The sequence below is a fragment of the Procambarus clarkii genome, chromosome 35, assembly GCF_040958095.1.
Source record: "Procambarus clarkii isolate CNS0578487 chromosome 35, FALCON_Pclarkii_2.0, whole genome shotgun sequence".
Taxonomy (NCBI): Eukaryota; Metazoa; Arthropoda; class Malacostraca; order Decapoda; family Cambaridae; genus Procambarus; species Procambarus clarkii.
Window position 1 is genome coordinate 26,659,330 of NC_091184.1, and position 18,877 is coordinate 26,678,206.

Sequence of the window (18,877 nt, forward strand, 5' to 3'; positions counted from 1 at the left end):
ATGATCGCGATGAAAATCATAGCTGTGGCAAGGGTATTGGCAACGTTCCACGACAGGTGGCTGCGGTCCACAGCAAGCAGCAGCAGTGGAGGTCCAGTGAGAGTCCATGTTGTAGTCCATCGTGGCTGGGTATCGTCGAAACTATCTGGGGTCACCAATGTAACGGTTCTATTGTTACGTAAAGTATGGTGACAAATAAACACAGACACTAAGATAATATATATATATTTGGTCGAATATACAGAAGTACACAGGTGATACTTTGATGTGAGTTGAGCGCACTGAGCGTCGGTACAGTATCTCGCAAGTGTCTGCTCTAGACCACACTTGAAAGTAGACTCTGGTTAATGTTTGATTGATTGATAAACATTAAGCCACCCAAAAGGTGGCACGGGCATGAATAGCCCGTAAGTGGTGGCCCTTTTGAGCCATTACCAGTATCAAGAGCTGATACTGGAGATCTGTGGAGGTGCAACTGCACCCTGCGTGACGGGAGATGTCTCCCGTGTGGAGAAGGGATTGATTGATTGATGAAGATTAAGCCACCCAAAAGGTGGCACGGGCATGAATAGCCCGTAAGTGGTGGCCCTTTTAAGCCATTATCAGTATCAAAAGCTGATACTGGAGATCTGTGGAGGTGCAATGCACCCTGCATGACGGGAGATGTCTCCCTTATGAATGTGTTAAGATGAAGATGAAGCCACCCAAAACGTGGCACAGGCATGAATAGCTCGTAAGTGGTGGCCCTTTTGATCCATTACCAGTATCAATAGATGATACTGGAGATCTGTGGAGGTGCGACTGCACCCAGCGTGACGGGAGATGTCTCCCGGACGAAATGGTGACCAGCCTGGTTAATGTTTGCTATTCTGCTGCTTATATGCTCGGGCAACACCTCACCGTGTTGCCCGGGCAACGCCCCACCTCATTCATCTCCAAAGGTTGACAGGAATATTAACAATGCATTTGGAGCGAGTATATTATTGGGATAATCTACTCGCTACAGAAGTATCCAGCATTTGCTTATTGTAGGCAAGACATCACATAGTGACTGAGGGTGTGCGAATAATTTTGTTGACACAGTTTACATTTGGTCAGGTCTACATCAGCAGATAATGAGAATTCCCAGAGATACTTGTAAGCGAGTCTAAGCCGAGCGAAGAGACATGGGAGATTTTACATAAGTACAGTACATGGTAGTTTAAGTAGCGAACGCATGTCAACGAATAACAAGTATATATAACAAAACTATTATCCTATGAAGTCGATTTAACTTCCAAACATATATTTTTTTAATAAATGTTAAATGTTTTCTGGCTAGTTATGTTAGATTATATTAAAAATACGTATTCTACTTGTTAACATTATTATTTAAATTTGTGATAATTTGTGCAGAGAAGTGCGACAACTGGATTTGCCAACAAACACTTTCCAAACAACGATATATCTTGGATAAGTCGCTCCACAACATTGACGCTTGGACCGTCGTCTTCCTTTGATGCTACTTATTTACTTATTTCATAATGAAATTATATTAGTTTGGAGTAAATATATGTTTTCTCATGTTCTGCATTCAGCACTCACATTATAGTGAGTAAATATACCATATTACTTCATTACTTAAGTAATGCTAGGAGGGTTTGAGTAGCTTTGGGCCTTTAGTGGACAGAATCTCCAATAGATGGGGCGAGAGTCGCCTCATCTCTCTCGCCCAGGCGGGAGACGAAACTTAATTTAAAATTGATATATCTTTGTCCTCCAACATGATATATTTCATTTGGTGCAATCATAATAATGTTCATATCTGGGTCCTTCTGGAGGCATATAAGATTTTAGGTTTTATTAGCATATCTTTGTTAATTATACAATATATGGTCAGCTTTCAGCCTCTGATTCTGCTATTGAGTTCAATAGGTTCTTCTCTTCCATTGGTTCATCCCTTGCAAATGATATTCCATCTTCCAGTACAGACATTAAGGACTATCTTACAGGTAACTATCCACAGTCTCTGTACCTAAAGCCTATTAATTCCACTGACGTCAATGAGATAATCCTTTCCCTTAAAACCAAGTCTGGTGCCCTTGAGGAGATACTAACTTTAATTTACAAAAAAGCCTCCAGATCTTTAGCCCCTGCTATTGCTTTGCTCTTCAACAAGTCACTTGAACTCCAAACCTTCCCAGATATTCTAAAAAAAGCTAGAGTAACGCCTGTCCACAAATGTGGTGATCTCACAGATGTTAACAACTACAGACCTATATCTATCCTGCCAAACTTGTCAAAATTTTTTGAAAAATTAATCTATAAGCAGCTTTACTCATATCTAGCCAAACTCAATATACTTAGCCCTTGCCAATATGGCTTCAGACCCAAAAAAAGCACTAACGATGCACTTATTAGTATGCTTAACTCGATTCATACAGCTCTTGATAAAAATGAGTTCCCTGTTGGGTTATTTGTGGACCTGCGTAAAGCTTTTGATACTGTCAACCACCAAAACCTTCTTCTTAAATTACATCATTATGGAGTCAGAGGACACTCCCTACAATACCTCATATCCTACCTTACTGACAGGCTCCAATATGTTTCTGTGAGAAATACAATTTCTCCCACCCTACCCATCAACATTGGTGTTCCCCAGGGCAGCATACTTGGCCCTCTCCTCTTTCTCATCTACATTAATGACCTTCCAAATGCCTCCCAACACCTCAAACTAATTCTATTTGCTGACGACACAACCTTCATTTACTCCAGTCCTGATCCCCTTGCTCTAAATGCCACAGTAAATACTGAGCTAAATAAAGTCCATCTGTGGCTAACTGCCAACAAACTCACCCTTAACATTGACAAAACCTTCTATATTCTGTTTGGCAATAAATCCTCTAATCAAATAAATCTCAAAATAAACAATACCCAAATTTGTAACAAATTAGATGGCAAATTCCTTGGCATTCTCATTGACCACAAGCTGAATTTCCAGGGACACATTCTAAACATATAAAAAAAAGTTAAAAAAACTGTGGGCATTCTTTCTAAGATCAGATATTATGTACCACGCCCTGCCCTGGTGACTCTCTATTACTCCCTTATCTATCCATATCTCAACTATGGTATTTGTGCTTGGGGCTCTACTACCCAAAATCACTTACGTCCTCTAATTACTCAACACAAAGCTGCTATTAGGACAATATCCAATTCTGGCCCCAGACATCACTCGGTACCCCTACTCAAATCTCTGAATATGTTAGACATTAAGTCACTGCACATTCTCTCATGTGTATTATACATATATAAAACGCTAAACTATAATGCCAATCCTGATCTCAAAAGCTTCATAGAAGGTTGTAACAGAACCCATGAGCACCACACCAGAAATAAATACAGTTTTGATATTCCTAGAGTACGACTTAATCAAACTAGAAATGCTCTACAAATCAAGGGGCCCAGAATGTGGAATGACCTTCCCAACCATGTTAAAGACTGTACCTCTCTCAACCAGTTTAAGTTAAAAGCGAAGCTATGCCTAATAAATTCCCTGTAACCTACCTTACCCTTCTATTGTCAACCAATGTCTGTTTTTTCTTTAAAGAGCGCTGTTTGTCGACATAATTGTATTTGTGCTGCTTTTTCATCTATGTTTTCATTTCTTGTTTTCATTCTACTCATTATGCTCAATTAGTATTAAGCTTGTCATTTAAGTTTATCATGCCCGAAACGCTTTGCGTAATAGTGGCTTTAGGCATTGTATGTACTAGCTCTACCTATAAGTCAACCAATCCTTGTAAAAATTTATTGTATGTATGTACCTTACCTAAATAAAATTGTATTGTATTGTATTGTATTGTATTGTATCAAGATGTTTTCAACAATATTCTTTCAGCGTTCGTCTTTTCCAACACGGGCGACCCTTTTGAAAACGCGATACTTGGGCTAATCCATCCTATACTTGGGTCAGTTTCCATTATGGTTCGGAACAAATTAAAGCAGCCAGGATGACTGAACCCAAGAAGGGCGATTTTGTTTTTATTAATAAACACTTTACTCCCCCCGCGGACACAAGATCGTGTCTATCGGGGGTCACTTGAAGCTGCCCGAGTAGACATATTTTTATGTCCGACGAACAAATATTTCTAAAAAATTCAATTCTTATCCGATCGACTTGGGGATAGTATGAACATGTTTACCATAAAATTTCCTTTTTCTCTAACAGCCACATAGTCTATTTGAGAGAACGGCATTGGTTTGTATCTTTGTGGAGAAACTATTGTAGATCGCCGATGTGCGGTAACGGGTAACACTTCGCCCACTTCCCACACTGTTGCGGTTGTTCCTCTTGGATGATCTTGTCCCTCTCTGTCTCAAACCTGTAAGAATGAGTGATATGATTGATGGGAAACAAAGTGCAGGCAAGACAATGGAGGCCAGTAGTAATCAGCTTGTCAGTACACAACTTTTGCCCTTGCTTCAAAAGAGCCAGGATTCCACTATTATTTTTGGGTGATAAGTGCTTCTCTTCAATAGTGTACTTGTTAGGATCCTGTAATATATAAAATATTTATTGGGATTTAAGACATTTACAAATTTGTCTGAAAATACTAAAGAAATTAGATTATATAAATAATGAAAATTTTTGATAAAAGTTCACATGTAAAAGACACCAGTCTATTAAAACTATGGAATTGTCTACCTGTCAAAGCCATAAATAGCAAGACATAAAGTATAAAATTAGTATATATAAGTCTAAAGTTCTGCTGGAGAAATGTTTATGAAGAACTGAATTGCAACACACATTTAATTTAAGCTGTTAGCTTACCTTGCTTAGATATGAAGGGAAAATTCCACATAACTCGTTAGTATGTTCGGTTAAAATCTCTCTCTTCTTCTTGTAATATGTGAGATAATGCAGCATTTCTTGAATGGTATGTTGTTGTTCCTCTCTGGATCTCTTCTCAAGCTCCACATCTTCTACTGCCTTCTTTTTTTGAGCCAGGGACACTAATAAAAGAAGAAAATTTATTTACTGTAAGTAAACTAAAACTCAGTTTAATGTAATTACAGTTTAGGTACTTGCATAATACATTCATTTATATATATACAAGAAGGTACATTGGGATTGAGGATACATAGCATAGTAATTACAATCTTATAAAGCCACTAGTATGCGCAGCATTTCGGCCAGGTCCTTAATCTAAGAAAATTTTAAGTAGGTAAATACTTGCAAAATTTATAAAAAATGATAACAGTTACAAACCAAGAAAAAAAATAAAAAATGAGAGAAAATTGTAGGTATATTAAAGCACATAGGTGCTTGGACAACAAGAGGTCACCTGTACCGACCGGGGACCAGCTTCGCTACCCTACGCTAAGTACCTGCCATAAAGTTTGAACAAAATAACATACATAATATTACAAATATACAGTATACATATAATATTATAAATATTAAACATATAAATATATACATATAATTTTATAAAGAGTTAAAAGGACTGACATCAACAAGTGATCCATACAGTGAACCTCAAATACAATACATCAGACAATGGAGAGGTGTGGCGAGTGTTCGGGAGTTCTTGGAAAACGTAATGCAGGCGTCCAGTGTTGCATCTGTAACATAAGATTTCACCTGGGCTGTACAGAATTAGCTCCAGGATGCACAAAAAGGCAAGGAATTTACTGGGTTTGCAAAGATGACAGATTAATTTTAGAGAACATAACTAAACTGATGAAAAACATACCCGAGTCACAGAGATTATCATTCACAGACAAGCTACCAGTGATATATGCAGACTGGGAAAAGACAACATTGGATAACGACCAAAACTCAGGAACAGATAGTTTAGAGAACCGCAGCAGTAGTGTGGAGGAGGAGACTATTGTGGTACAAAATAACAGCAATATTGCAGAGTCAGGTAATATAAACGATGAGAGTAACAGTGAAACAGAGTGCATAGATGAAGGAATTGGGACGAAAAACGGAGATGGCTCCAATAAAGAGGTAAACAAGACAGTCACAGATATAAATACCTTGAAAAACGCAAAACCGGAACACATTTGCAAATTCTACGCTAAAGGAATATGCAAATATGGAAAATTAGGAGCAAAATGCCATTTTTTGCATCCTCAAAAATGCAGGAACATGTTGGAGAGGAGTACATGCCGTTTTGGAACAGGGTGTAGATACTTCCACCCTAAATTATGTCAATTTTCAGTTAGGGACAAAAAATGCAACAATCTTCAGTGTCCGGAATTCCATGTGAGAGGTACACAGCGTTATAGACGGGAAGATCAATATGACATTACTGGAAAAATTTTAAGAGGAAGGCAGAAAAAGAGTAGTAAATATAAGAGAGAGGAACAGTCAGATGGAACCACTACAGGATTACAGAGGGGAAGGGAGATACCCACAAGACTGGAATACAAACTATCAACAAGCACACAGGTACTACACGACACAACACCCGTCCCTACTACCAAAACTGGACGAATCACTTCCAAAACAACACACCCTGGACGCAAACACAGTGGCCTCCTTACCAGAGCCTCAGATATTAACACCAAGTAAGGCATCCAGTACTTCCACTAACACGATAACATTTATATTTGCCAACATCCAGGGTATAAAAACACGCAAATCCAACAAAGTTCACTTTATTGATGGTCTCCTTCATGAGGCAAATGCAGTGTTTGCAGCCATACCAGAAACCCACACAAAGGACTACCTTGATGGTGAAATATGGATCTCAGAGTACAATTTTTTCAGATGTGATAGGAAACACCGGCTGCAGGGTAGGGTCAGCCTCTACATCAAAGACACACTCATCTGTACTGAGCTGCTAAACACCTCAAATGATATGGTGGAAGTGCTGATAATCAAAATAGAGATTCTAAATGTAGTTATTGTCCTTTTATATAAGTCATCGGAGGCAAACCCTCAGCAGTTTAAAGACCAACTAATGAAAATAGAACACTGCTTCGAAAACCTTACAAATCCAGCTCCGAACATCATCCTGCTTGGGGACTTCAACCTACGGCACCTGAAATGGAAGCACCTGGCTAATACAGTAATATCAGAAAGAATACCAGGAAGTAGCCTAAATGAACAGGCACATGCAAATGACCTGCTACGGATGTGCGACAGGTTTGCCTTAAACCAGCAAATAGTAGAACCAACTAGGAAGGAGAACATGCTGGACTTCATTTTCACTAATAATGATGAATTGATCAGGAACATAATGATTACAAATACCTGTTACTCAGATCACAACTTAATTGAAGTTCTGACAAGCATGGGGAGTAGACCTTCAAAACCAGTCCAGATTCCCAGTGGAGGAGATTTCAGCAAATTCAACTTCAATAATAAACAGATAAACTGGGAGCAAATAAACCAGGACTTCACAGAAATAAACTGGGAAGAACAGCTAGAAAATGCAAACCTGAACCAGTGCCTGGAAAAAATAAGCTCAGTAGCACTAGAAATATGTCCAAACCGCATACCCCTAAGAAAAAAGAGGAAGAGATGCAGACTGGAACGGGAACGTCGTTCCCTATATAGGTGAAGAAAACGAATCGCGGAACAACTTGAGAGTCGCACCCTATCTCAAGAACGGCGAAGAAGGTTGGGTAGAGAAATAGAAACAATTGAACGGAAGCTACAAGAATCATACAAAACCCAGGAGAGGCAAAGAGAGCAAAAGGCCATCAGTGAAATAGAGAGAAATCCGAAATATTTTTTCTCCTATGCAAAATCAAGATAAAAAACCACATCTAGCATCAGGCCCCTGCGAAAGGAAGATGGAACTTTCACCGATGACAACAAAGAAATGAGCGAGTTACTGAGGAAGCAGTACGACTCTGTTTTCAGCGAGCCATTAAACACACTAAAGATTGATAACCCAAATGAATTTTTCATGGATATGATACCAACATCAAATCATATATCAGACGTCACCCTATCCCCACTGGATTTTGAAGAAGCCATAAACAGTATGCCTATGCACTCTGCACCAGGCCCGGATTCTTGGAACTCCATATTCATCAAGAACTGTAAAAAAACACTATCGCAGGCCCTCCACATTCTGTGGAGACAAAGCCTAGATACTAGCATTATTCCTGATATACTAAAAACAGCAGAGATAGCACCACTTCATAAAGGAGGAAATAAGGCAGAGGCAAAAAATTACAGACCGAAAGCACTAACATCGCACATCATAAAATTTTTTGAGAGAGTGCTAAGAAGTAAGATCACAAAATACATGGAATCACAGCATCTCCATAACCCCGGACAACATGGTTTCAGAACAGGGCACTCTTGCCTGTCGCAGTTGCTCGACCACTATGATATGGCATTAGATGCTATGGAAGACAAACAAAACGCTGATGTAATTTACACAGATTTCGCAAAAGCTTATGATAAATGTGACCATGGTGTTATTACACATAAAATGCGTTCAAAAGGAATTACCGGAAAAATAGGCAGATGGATCTACAATTTCTTGACTAACAGAACACAATGTGTAATAGTCAACAAAATAAAATCCAGCCCATCAACCGTGAAGAGCTCACTCCCCCAGGGTACTGTGCTTGCTCCAGTACTTTTTCTCATCCTCATATCGGACATAGACAAGAACACAACCTATAGCATGGTATCATCCTTTGCAGATGACACTAGGATCTTCATGAGAGTTGGCAACATAGAGAACACGGCAAACCTCCAGTCAGATGTAGATCAGGTCTTTCTATGGGCTACAGAAAATAATATGGTGTTTAACGAAGATAAGTTCCAGCTCATGCGCTATGGAAAAAATGAAAATATAAAAACGGAAACCACATACAAAACTCAGGCAAATCACAACATAGAACGAAAAGGCAATGTAAAGGATCTGGGTGTACTCATGTCGGAAGACCTTACCTTTAAAGAACACAATAAAGTAGCCGTCACAACTGCACGAAAAATGACAGGTTGGATAACAAGAACTTTTCACACTAGAGATGCTATACCGATGATGATACTTTTCAAAACGCTTGTGCTCTCTAGAGTGGAGTACTGCTGCGCAATGACAGCCCCTTTCAAAGCTGGAGAAATTGCTGACCTGGAGAGCGTGCAGAGGTCCTTTACTGCTAGAATCCACTCAGTAAAACACCTAAACTATTGGGACCGACTAAAGAGCCTAAATCTGTACTCCCTTGAGCGCAGGCAGGAGAGATACATAATAATTTACATGTGGAAAATATTAGAGGGGCTGGTCCCAAACCTGTACACAGAAATAACATCACATGAGACCAGAAGACATGGCAGGATGTGCAGAATACCCCCGTTGAAAAGCAGAGGTGCAACAGGTACTCTGAGAGAGAACTCTATCAACATCAGAGGCCCGAGACTGTTCAACACGCTTCCGCTACACATAGGGGACATAACTGGCAAACCCCTCACAGTGTTCAAAAGAGAACTGGATAAGCACCTCCAATGGATACCTGATCAACCAAAATGTGACTCATACATTAGGCTGCGAGCAGCCATGTCCAACAGCCTGGTTGACCAGTCCAGCAATGAGGAGGCCTGGTCAACGACCGGGCCGCGGGGACGCTAAGCCCCGAAAACACCTCAAGGGTACCTCAAGGAAAGGCTCAAAGTTTTGTGAAGACATGTTTGCACTGCAAGGTTGATATTCACTATGTCACCTATTTCAGACTCCCAGTTGATAATAGAGGCAGCAGCAATACAGCTGCTTTTAGAAGTTTCATTGTGCAGCTTAAAGCTTATCTTCATTGTATCTAGAGGTGGTTTATTAACCCTTAAACTGTGTATGGCGTATATATACGCCCTGAGTAACATGTCCCACAGTGCGCATGGCGTATATATACGCCATAGGGTGCCAGGCCCGATTCAAATGGCCTGCGGCTACACTGGGTTCACATTAGCTTCCTCAGGGCTCTTGTAAACAGATGCCATTTTAAAAAAAAATCGTGGGCAATATTCTCAGGTGTAAGAGGCACAGTACTGTTGGAGCAACCAAGGCTGGTGCATGCAGCATGAGCGAACAGCATTGCTGTTCATCTTGTGACCGATCTTGTTCATCTTGTTCATCGCCGAAAAATGTCAAAATAAATATATACAGGATGACCCCTGACTGTGATATAAATAACCAGGGTTGTGATAATAGCAGGATTGTTGTAATAATTAGCGCTGTGGGAGGAGTGATGTTGAGAGACGGAGGGAGACAGCATCGTTTACTGACTGTGTGGCTACCTGTTATTGTTTGCATTCACCATACCAGCTCAGTGGTTCTCTATGGTGAACACAAATGTAGATACATATATATAATGTGTGTATTAGTGTAATAACAGCAAAAGGATTATGTTGGGAGGAGCCATTTGGGTGACGGTGACGACGTCGTCTGCACGATTTGTCTAGCTGTTTAGAGGGTGGCCACTATGCTCTTTGGGCGCACTACAAGCTTAGGTGTACAGTTACGGTGCATAAAACATGTAGGTACTTATATATAATATGTGTATATAGGGTAATAACACTGCAAACAGTATTGTTGGGGGAGAAAGTTTAGTGCGTGTGACCTTGAATGAGTGAGGGAGCCACCAGCTGTGTATAGCGACGACTCCTAGTGCCTGAACTAACTATATCAGCTTAGCTGTACAGTTGTGGTGAACAAAATATATACATACTTATATATAACGTCTGTATATAGTGTAATAACACCACAAATGGTATTGTTGGGGGAGAAAGTTTAATGCGTGTGTTGAGGGAGTGGCAGCGAGTGACTGGCTGGTGTGTGGCGGTAACTCCTCGTTGCTTTTCGACTCTCAATACCAACTTAGTGGTTCGTTATGGTGACCAAAACATACAGATACTTATATATAACCTGTGTATAGAGTGTAATAGCATCAAAACTATTTGTTTATTGTTTTATAAACATAATAATTGAATCACTAATATGCACACCATACTTTTGATTATAGTGATTATTCACCACTTTTATTATATAAAAATATCACAATACACACTATTGAATAATATTACTGCAAAAAACTAAGAAAAAATCAATCGGAGACATTGAAACAATTGGGTAATAACATCTTTGTGGCAACTCCCACCTGTCAGCGCGGGTGGCGCTGATCAGCCCTGACGACCGCTCTGTCAACGCCCACTTTTTGCCAGACTTCCTCGGTCAATTGCGCCCAAAATATGTCACCTACGATTTTTTTTTATTTTCCCGTACACAGGGGACACAAATTAACATGTTTAGAAGACGAAAAAAAATGTTTAATTTTTTTTTCTTGCGCACAGGGGTGTAAATGTCCTCAGGACCCCTGAGCAGTGGAAGGGTTAATGTTGGTTAGAAGAAATATAGGGTAATGGTCTGTGGTCCTATCAGTGATTATTCCTGAGGTAAGTGGAGAGGTTATGTTAGTCCAGATGTGGTCAGGAGTGAAGGCAGTTGTTTCAGTAATTCTAAAAGGTTTAATAATTAAGGGTATGAACAAGCAGGAATTCATACAGTTGACTAAACTAGCAACTTGAAGGTTATCAGGATCACAGAGGTCAATATTAACTCTTTTTGCTGGCCCGGCAGGCGACCTAGCGCACACACCACAAGGAAGGCTGAGCATTGGCAGTGAGCGTACAAACCACACTCAAATGTTTATACTGTACTCTTTTCAGCTTTCTATTTTCAGCTTCCTCAATTTTCATGCTATGTCATTCATTTTGCTATCAATTGTTCACAATATAAAGGGGCACATTTAAAACCAGTCCCATAATATTTGGACAATAAATGGAATTTTTTAAAATCCATTAATTGATGACAGCATTATCTTCATCAGGGACTGTGCATGTTTCGGTTTTATGATGTCGATCCCCTCATCAGGCCATGAAACCCGATATTAGTTGGTTTTTGTTAACCCCTGGGCTGCTCTTACGATTTTAGCCTGCAACACATCTTATAAGAGCATTTGTGTTCCCTGATCATGGGAAAAATAGAAAATAAATTGTGACATATTTTGGCCGCAATATGGCAAGGAAGTCTGGCAAAAGTGAGGCGTTGACAGAGTAATTGTCGGAGGCGGTCAGCTCCACCCGAGCTGTCAGGCGGGAGTTGCCACAAAGATATTATTACTTAATTATTTCAATGTCTGATTTTTTTTTTTTTGAGTAATATTATTCAATAGTATGTAGTGTGATATATTTATATAATAAAATGTGTGACCCATTGCTATACTCAAAAGTATTATGAGCATATTAGTGATTCAATTATTATATTCATCTACATAAATAAAAATGTAAATGTTCATTTGTTCAAAATCGCTAATCTCCAAGAGTTCTTCACAGATTGCTTTGAAATTTTGACGTTCCATTCACAACAGAGCGTGTTTTTACATACATACTATATAGATGTCATGCCTGTAATGGGAGAAAACATGCTTTTCTTGAAAAACTGTGTTTTTCACATGTTTTTTATGTGAGGGAAATCTCCCAAACCTCCTTACCGATTGCTTTTAAATTTTGACACGACGTTGCATTTGAATAAGTGAGTGTTTTTATATACCTACTATATACATGCCTCATCTGTGACAGGTAAAAACATACATTTTTTTAAAAACAGTGCCATCTTTTGCATGTAATAGCAGCACACGTTATACCAAATATGTTACGATTACATTTCATTTTAATTTAATTATTTTGTGTGACATTGCGTTGGAACTGAGCTGTGTTGTTTACCATACTGATCATTTTGTGGGTATCTTGAGGTTATCTTGAGATGATTTCGGGGCTTTTTAGTGTCCCCGCGGCCCGGTCCTCGACCAGGCCTCCACCCCCCAGGAAGCAGCCCGTGACATCTGACTAACACCCAGGTACAGTACCTATTTTACTGCTAGGTAACAGGGGCATAGGGTGAAAGAAACTCTGCCCATTGTTTCTCGCCGGCGCCTGGGATCGAACCCAGGACCACAGGATCACAAGTCCAGCGTGCTGTCCGCTCGGCCGACCGGTATAGTTTTTTTTTTTCATTGTTTTCATTTTTTTTTAAGTGTTCTACATATTTGTAAGTGATGGGAACATCAGATCATTTGATGTTCCCATTTTTCTGATGGGAACATCAGATCATCTGGGAACACATTAGATGAGGGAGTGGGGGGAATGGTGGGGAAGACGAGGGGACAGGAGTGGGAAATGGTGGGGAAGGACGAGGGTGAGGATAATGGTGGGGAGGACGAGGGGGACGGGGCAGTGTGGCATGGTGAGGAGAACGAGGGGATAGGGGATTGGAGAAGGGTGGGGAGGACAAGGAGATAGTGAAGTGGGGGATGGTGGGGAGGACAAGGTGACGGGGGAGTTGGGTATGGTGGGGAGGACAAGGTGACGGGGGAGTTGAGTATGGTGGAGAGAATGAAGGGACAGGGGGAGTGGGAAATGGTGGGGAAGACGAGAGTGGAGGATGGTGGGGAGGACAAGGGGATAGGGGAATGGTTGGGAGAACGAGGGGACAGGGAAGGGGGGGGGGAATAGTGGGAAGGACAGGGTGACAGGGGAGGGTTGCTGTGGCTCAGCAACGCGCATGCATTTTGAGACATCTACCTTTCTGGGTGTCAGACCCGGTCGATGGCAGACATAGAATGCTCCCACCCACATGCGGGTTTTAATAGACCATTGCTCCTCGTGCCTCTCTGAGGGGGCCCAGGTTCTGGCTCATGGTTCCCAGTAGGCAAGAACTCCATGCACATTGATACCAGAAAGTTATACATATCCATTCAGCCTGGATAGCTCCAGGGAGCTGATGGGGCTCCCCCTAGAAAATACTGTGTTACAATTTTTATTTACCTTATTGTTGGAATTATGTCCATCTTGAATTCTCATGATGTTGTGAATACTGTACAGTAAATATCTACTGTAATTACCTAAGTGTAGTTACAGGATGAGAGCTACGCTCGTGGTGTCCCGTCTTCCCAGCACTCTTTGTCATATAACGCTTTGAAACTACTGACGGTCTTGGCCTCCACCACTTTCTCCCCTTACTTGTTCCAACCGTCAACCACTCTGTTTGCGAAAGTGAATTTTCTTATATTTCTTCGGCATCTGTGTTTAGCTAGTTTATATCTATGACCTCTTGTTCTTAAAGTTCCAGGTCTCAGGAAATCTTCCCTATCGATTTTATCAATTCCTGTTACAATTTTGTATGTAGTGATCATATCACCTCTTTTTCTTCTGTCTTCTAGTTTTGGCATATTTAATGCCTCTAACCTCTCCTCATAGCTCTTGCCCTTCAGTTCTGGGAGCCACTTAGTAGCATGTCTTTGCACCTTTTCCAGTTTGTTGATGTGCTTCTTAACCCTCAAACCGCGCATATCATATATAAATGATATCAGTGACAAAACCGAAACCGCGCACATCATTTATATATGATTTCGTGTCTAGCGATATAATTTAAACGCCCCGCCTGGGATAGGGGCAGCTATAGTACAGCCACAACCGATAGTTGCCAGATGCCACCTAGAAAAAAAATCCAGGCCAACATTCTTGAGTGTTACAGCATCAGTATTGAGCAAGCCACCAAGGCTGGCGCACGCAGCACGAGCTCACAGCACCGCTGTTCAGCTTGTGACCACAGCATCGCCTACAAATGCCAAAATATAAATGATACTGCTATTATTTAGCAGAGATAGTATTACTGAAGCCCCCTGACTGTGATAAAACTGACCAGGATTCTGATAACAGCATGATTGTGGTGATATTTAGCGCTGTGTTCCATGGAGGGAGGAGTAAGGCTGTGGAGGGAGGGTTGTGGCGTTGTCTTCTGACTGTGTGTAGCCACCATTTATTGACTGCACTCACCATACCAGCTTAGTGGTTCGCTATGGTGAACACAAATGTAGATACTTATATATAACTTGTGTATAGTTAGATAACAGCGAGAGGAGTAGGTTGGGAGCCGCCATTTTGGTGAGGGAGGAGCGTCGTCTGCACGACTTGGCATGTTATTTACTGATGGCCACTATGGTCTTTGGGCACCATACCAGCTTATTTGTACAGGTATGGTGAATAAAACAGGTAGATACTTATATATAATGTGTGTATATAGCGTAATAACACCACAACCAATATTGCTGGACAAATATTAGTGCGTCTGGCTTTGAGGGCGGCCGCCGATCAGCTGACTGTGTGAGTAGCTACATCTTTGTGCCTTTACTCACCATACAAGCTTAGATGTACAGTTATGGTGAACAAAACATGTAAATATGTATATATAACGTCTGTGTATAATGAATAAATGCAAAAACAGTATTGTGGGAGGTGAATGACGGTGAGTGAGGTGGTGTTGAGGGAGGGAGTGGCAGTGAGTGGCTGCTGGTGTTTGGCGGTCACTCCTCGTTGCTTTTTGACTCACAAGACCAACTTAGTAGTTCGTTATGGTGAACAAAACATGCAGATACTTATATATAACCTGTGTATATAGTGTAACAGCAGCAAAACTATTTGTTTATTGTTTTATGAACATAATAATTGAATCACTTATATGCACACCATAATTTTGAGTACAGCGATGGTTCACACATTTTATAATATAAATATACCACAATTCACTGTATGGAATAATATTACTGCAAAAAAACTAAGAAAAAATCAGAGACATTGAAAAAATTAGGTAATAATATATTTTTGGCAACTGCCGTCTGACAGCTCAGGCGGAGCAGACCTCGTCTGGCGAAGGCTCTGCCAACACCCCTTTTTTACCACACTTCCCTACCCTATTGCGGCTAAAATATGCCACCTACGATTTTTTTTTTATTTTTTCCGTGATCAGGGAACAAAAATGAACACTTCTATAAGACGAAAGAATTTTTTGGATTTTTTTTGTTGCGCCTGTGGGTGTGAATTCCATTTGGGCCCCTAGCGGTTTGAGGGTTAAGATATGGGCACCATACAACTGCTGCATATTCTAGCTTTGGCCTAACAAAAGTCGTGACCAATTTCTTTAGTATATCGCCATCCATGTATTTAAAAGCAATTCTGAAGTTAGAAAGCGTGGCATAGGCTCCTCGCACAATATTCTTTATGTGGTCCTCAGGTGATAGTTTTCTATCTAGAATCACCCCTAGATCTCTTTCTTTATCAGAATTCTTTAAAGATTTCTCACATAATATATAGGTTGTGTGGGGTCTGTGTTCTCCTATTCCACAACATGACATTTATTAACATTAAATTTCATTTGCCAAGTGGTGCTCCATATACTTATTTTGTCCAGGTCATCTTGAAGGGCATGACAATCATCTAAGTTTCTTATCCTTCCTATTATCTTAGCATCATCAGCAAACATGTTCATATAATTCTGTACACCAACTGGTAGATCATTTATGTAGACAATAAACGTCACTGGTGCAAGAACTGAACCCTGTGGTACTCCACTTGTGACATTTCTCCAGTCCGATACATTGCCTCTGATCACAGCCCTCATTTTTCAATCAGTCAGAAAGTTTTTCATCCATGTTAAAAGCGTACCTGTCACTCCTCCAATATTTTCCAGTTTCCAGAACAACCTCTTATGTGGAACTCTGTCGAAAGCCTTTTTTAGGTCCAGATAGATGCAGTCAATCCAACCATCTCTTTCCTGTAATATCTCTGTTGCTCGATCATAGAAACTGAGTAAATTCGATACACAGGATCTTCCAGATCGAAAACCATACTGTCTGTCTGATATTATATAATTTCTCTCCAGGTGTTCTACCCATTTAGTTTTAATTATGTTTTTCAATATTTTGATTATTACACTTGTCAATGATACTGGTCTTTAATTAAGGGGGTCTTCCCTGCTTCTACTTTTGTAGATTGGAACTATGTTAGCCTTTTTCCACACATCAGCTACAACTCCTGTAAACAGGGTTACCTGAAAAATCAGTTGAAGAGGAATGCTGAGCTCAGGTGCACATTCTCTCAGGACCCCATGGTAAAACTGCATCTGGACCAACTGCTTTGTTCTTATTCAGCTCCTTGAGCATTTTTTCCACTTCGTCTCTAGACACCTCTATGTGCTCTATGTTGTTCTCTGGAATTCTTATTGTATCTGGTTCCCTGAAGATTTCATTTTGTACAAACACACTTTGGAACTTTTCGTTTAATGTTTCACACATTTCATTTTCATTTTCCGTGAATCTATTTCCCATTTTCAACCTCTGAATATTATCCTTTACCTGCAATTTGTTGTTTATGAATTTACAGAATAGACCTGGTTCTGTTTTACATTTGTCTGCAATCTCTTTTTCAAAATTTCTTTCTGCCTCTCTCCTCACTGCCGTGTAGTTGTTTCTCGCATCTTTGTATCGCTGGTATGTTTGGGGGTTTGGCCTCTTCCTGTATTGATTCCATTTTTGTGTCTTTTGGTCTCTGGCCCTCTCGCACTTTCTGTTGAACCAATCCTGTTTCCTAGTTCTGCTTCTCTGTTTTGGTATAAATTTTTTTGTGCCTTTATCATATACAGTGGTACCTCGCATAACGATCGCCCCAAAAGACGAACATTTTGGGTAACGAACGGTACCGATCGGCGTCAAATCGTCCCGTATGACGAACGCTGGTTTGAGTAACGTCGGCACCACATAGTGGGGTCGCGCTGCTTCTTGCACATTCTTAGACGCCTCTGATGATGCACATAAATTATGTTGTTCTTGTTTAAAGATGCTAATGATGCTGGGATATAAAGGGGTGACTGCTGAGATGTTGCAAAGCATTGACGTTTTTGTAGGAAAAAAGAAATGAAATGTCTGATATACAACAAATGTCAAAAAGGTTCGTTCAGTGTTCGGCAGGTAGGCTGCTCTATTATAACAATCTTTCTTTGTTTCAAATGTGTCCCATTTGTTTTGTATCTGTCATTTACGTCTCAATAATGGAGAAGCCTACCTTACATATACACTCAACAAACCATTATGAAATTTTCCTTTCTTCAAATGTGTTCAATATTTATTTTTCATTTGTCTTATAGTAAAAGGTTCGTTCGGTGGTCGGCAGGTAGGCTGCTCCATGTTTCTTACATACAAAAAATGTAAATAATAAAAAAATTAAGAATTTTGAAAACCAGTACAAATGTCAAAAAGGTTCGCTCGGTGGTCTACAGGTCGGCTGCTCCATGTCTCTTAAATAAAAAAAATAAAAGAACTGTTGAAACAATTTGAAAAAATGGACAAATGCCATAAAGGTTCGTTCAGTGTTTGTCGGGTAGGCTGCTCCATTATTGAGACGTAAGTGACAAATACAAAACAAATGGAACACATTTGAAACAAAGAAAGATCGTCATAATGGAGCAGCCTACCCAACAAACACTGAACGAACCTTTTGCTATAACGAATATGAAAGACAAGGGCTGCTGGCTGGGTTAGTACTGCGTGAGCAACCATTTGTGGCACACGTGCCTCTGGCTCTCAAACACCTGTCCGACACGGTGTTGAAAGACTGCGCTCAGTCGGTGCAATTCAGACCCTATTGTTTGAAGAACATAAAGGTCATAACATAGGTGGAGCTAGGCGCAATAAGGGCTTAACACAACAGTCGGATGCCAGTGATACAGCACCTATGAGGATGATACAGCGAGCGTATCCAGTTGTAGCTCTGAGCCCCACCCTTGCCATCTCCAATTTATATAGATGAATCATTTTCTGCATTTAGTGATGATGCATCTGATACAAGTAGCATAGATGAACAGTGTTAGCGACTTCCATGGTGGTATTGTCCATAGATATTTTCAAGAATACCTGAATCTCTTCCTGACTGAACACTCTTTGAGGCTCGCTGAATCTCTTCCTGTGTGGGACCTTACAAAGCGATCTTTTCAAGACTACCTTACAAATTGAGCTTTTCCTATAATCGTTTCAATAC

At 40.4% G+C, this 18,877-nt stretch overlaps 1 protein-coding gene and 1 long non-coding RNA gene across 2 annotated transcripts in view; both read right to left on the minus strand.

Annotated features, from left to right (window-relative positions):
• The window catches only part of LOC138371400 (uncharacterized), a 199,620-nt gene that overhangs the window by 162,709 nt on the left and 18,034 nt on the right, over positions 1 to 18,877 (minus strand). The window lies entirely within an intron of this gene.
• LOC138371399 (uncharacterized) lies at positions 3,994 to 4,944 on the minus strand. The gene is made up of 2 exons (XR_011230434.1): positions 4,814 to 4,944; positions 3,994 to 4,537 (listed from the first exon to the last, which is right to left on the minus strand). It is a non-coding gene; the product is annotated as an uncharacterized lncRNA (long non-coding RNA).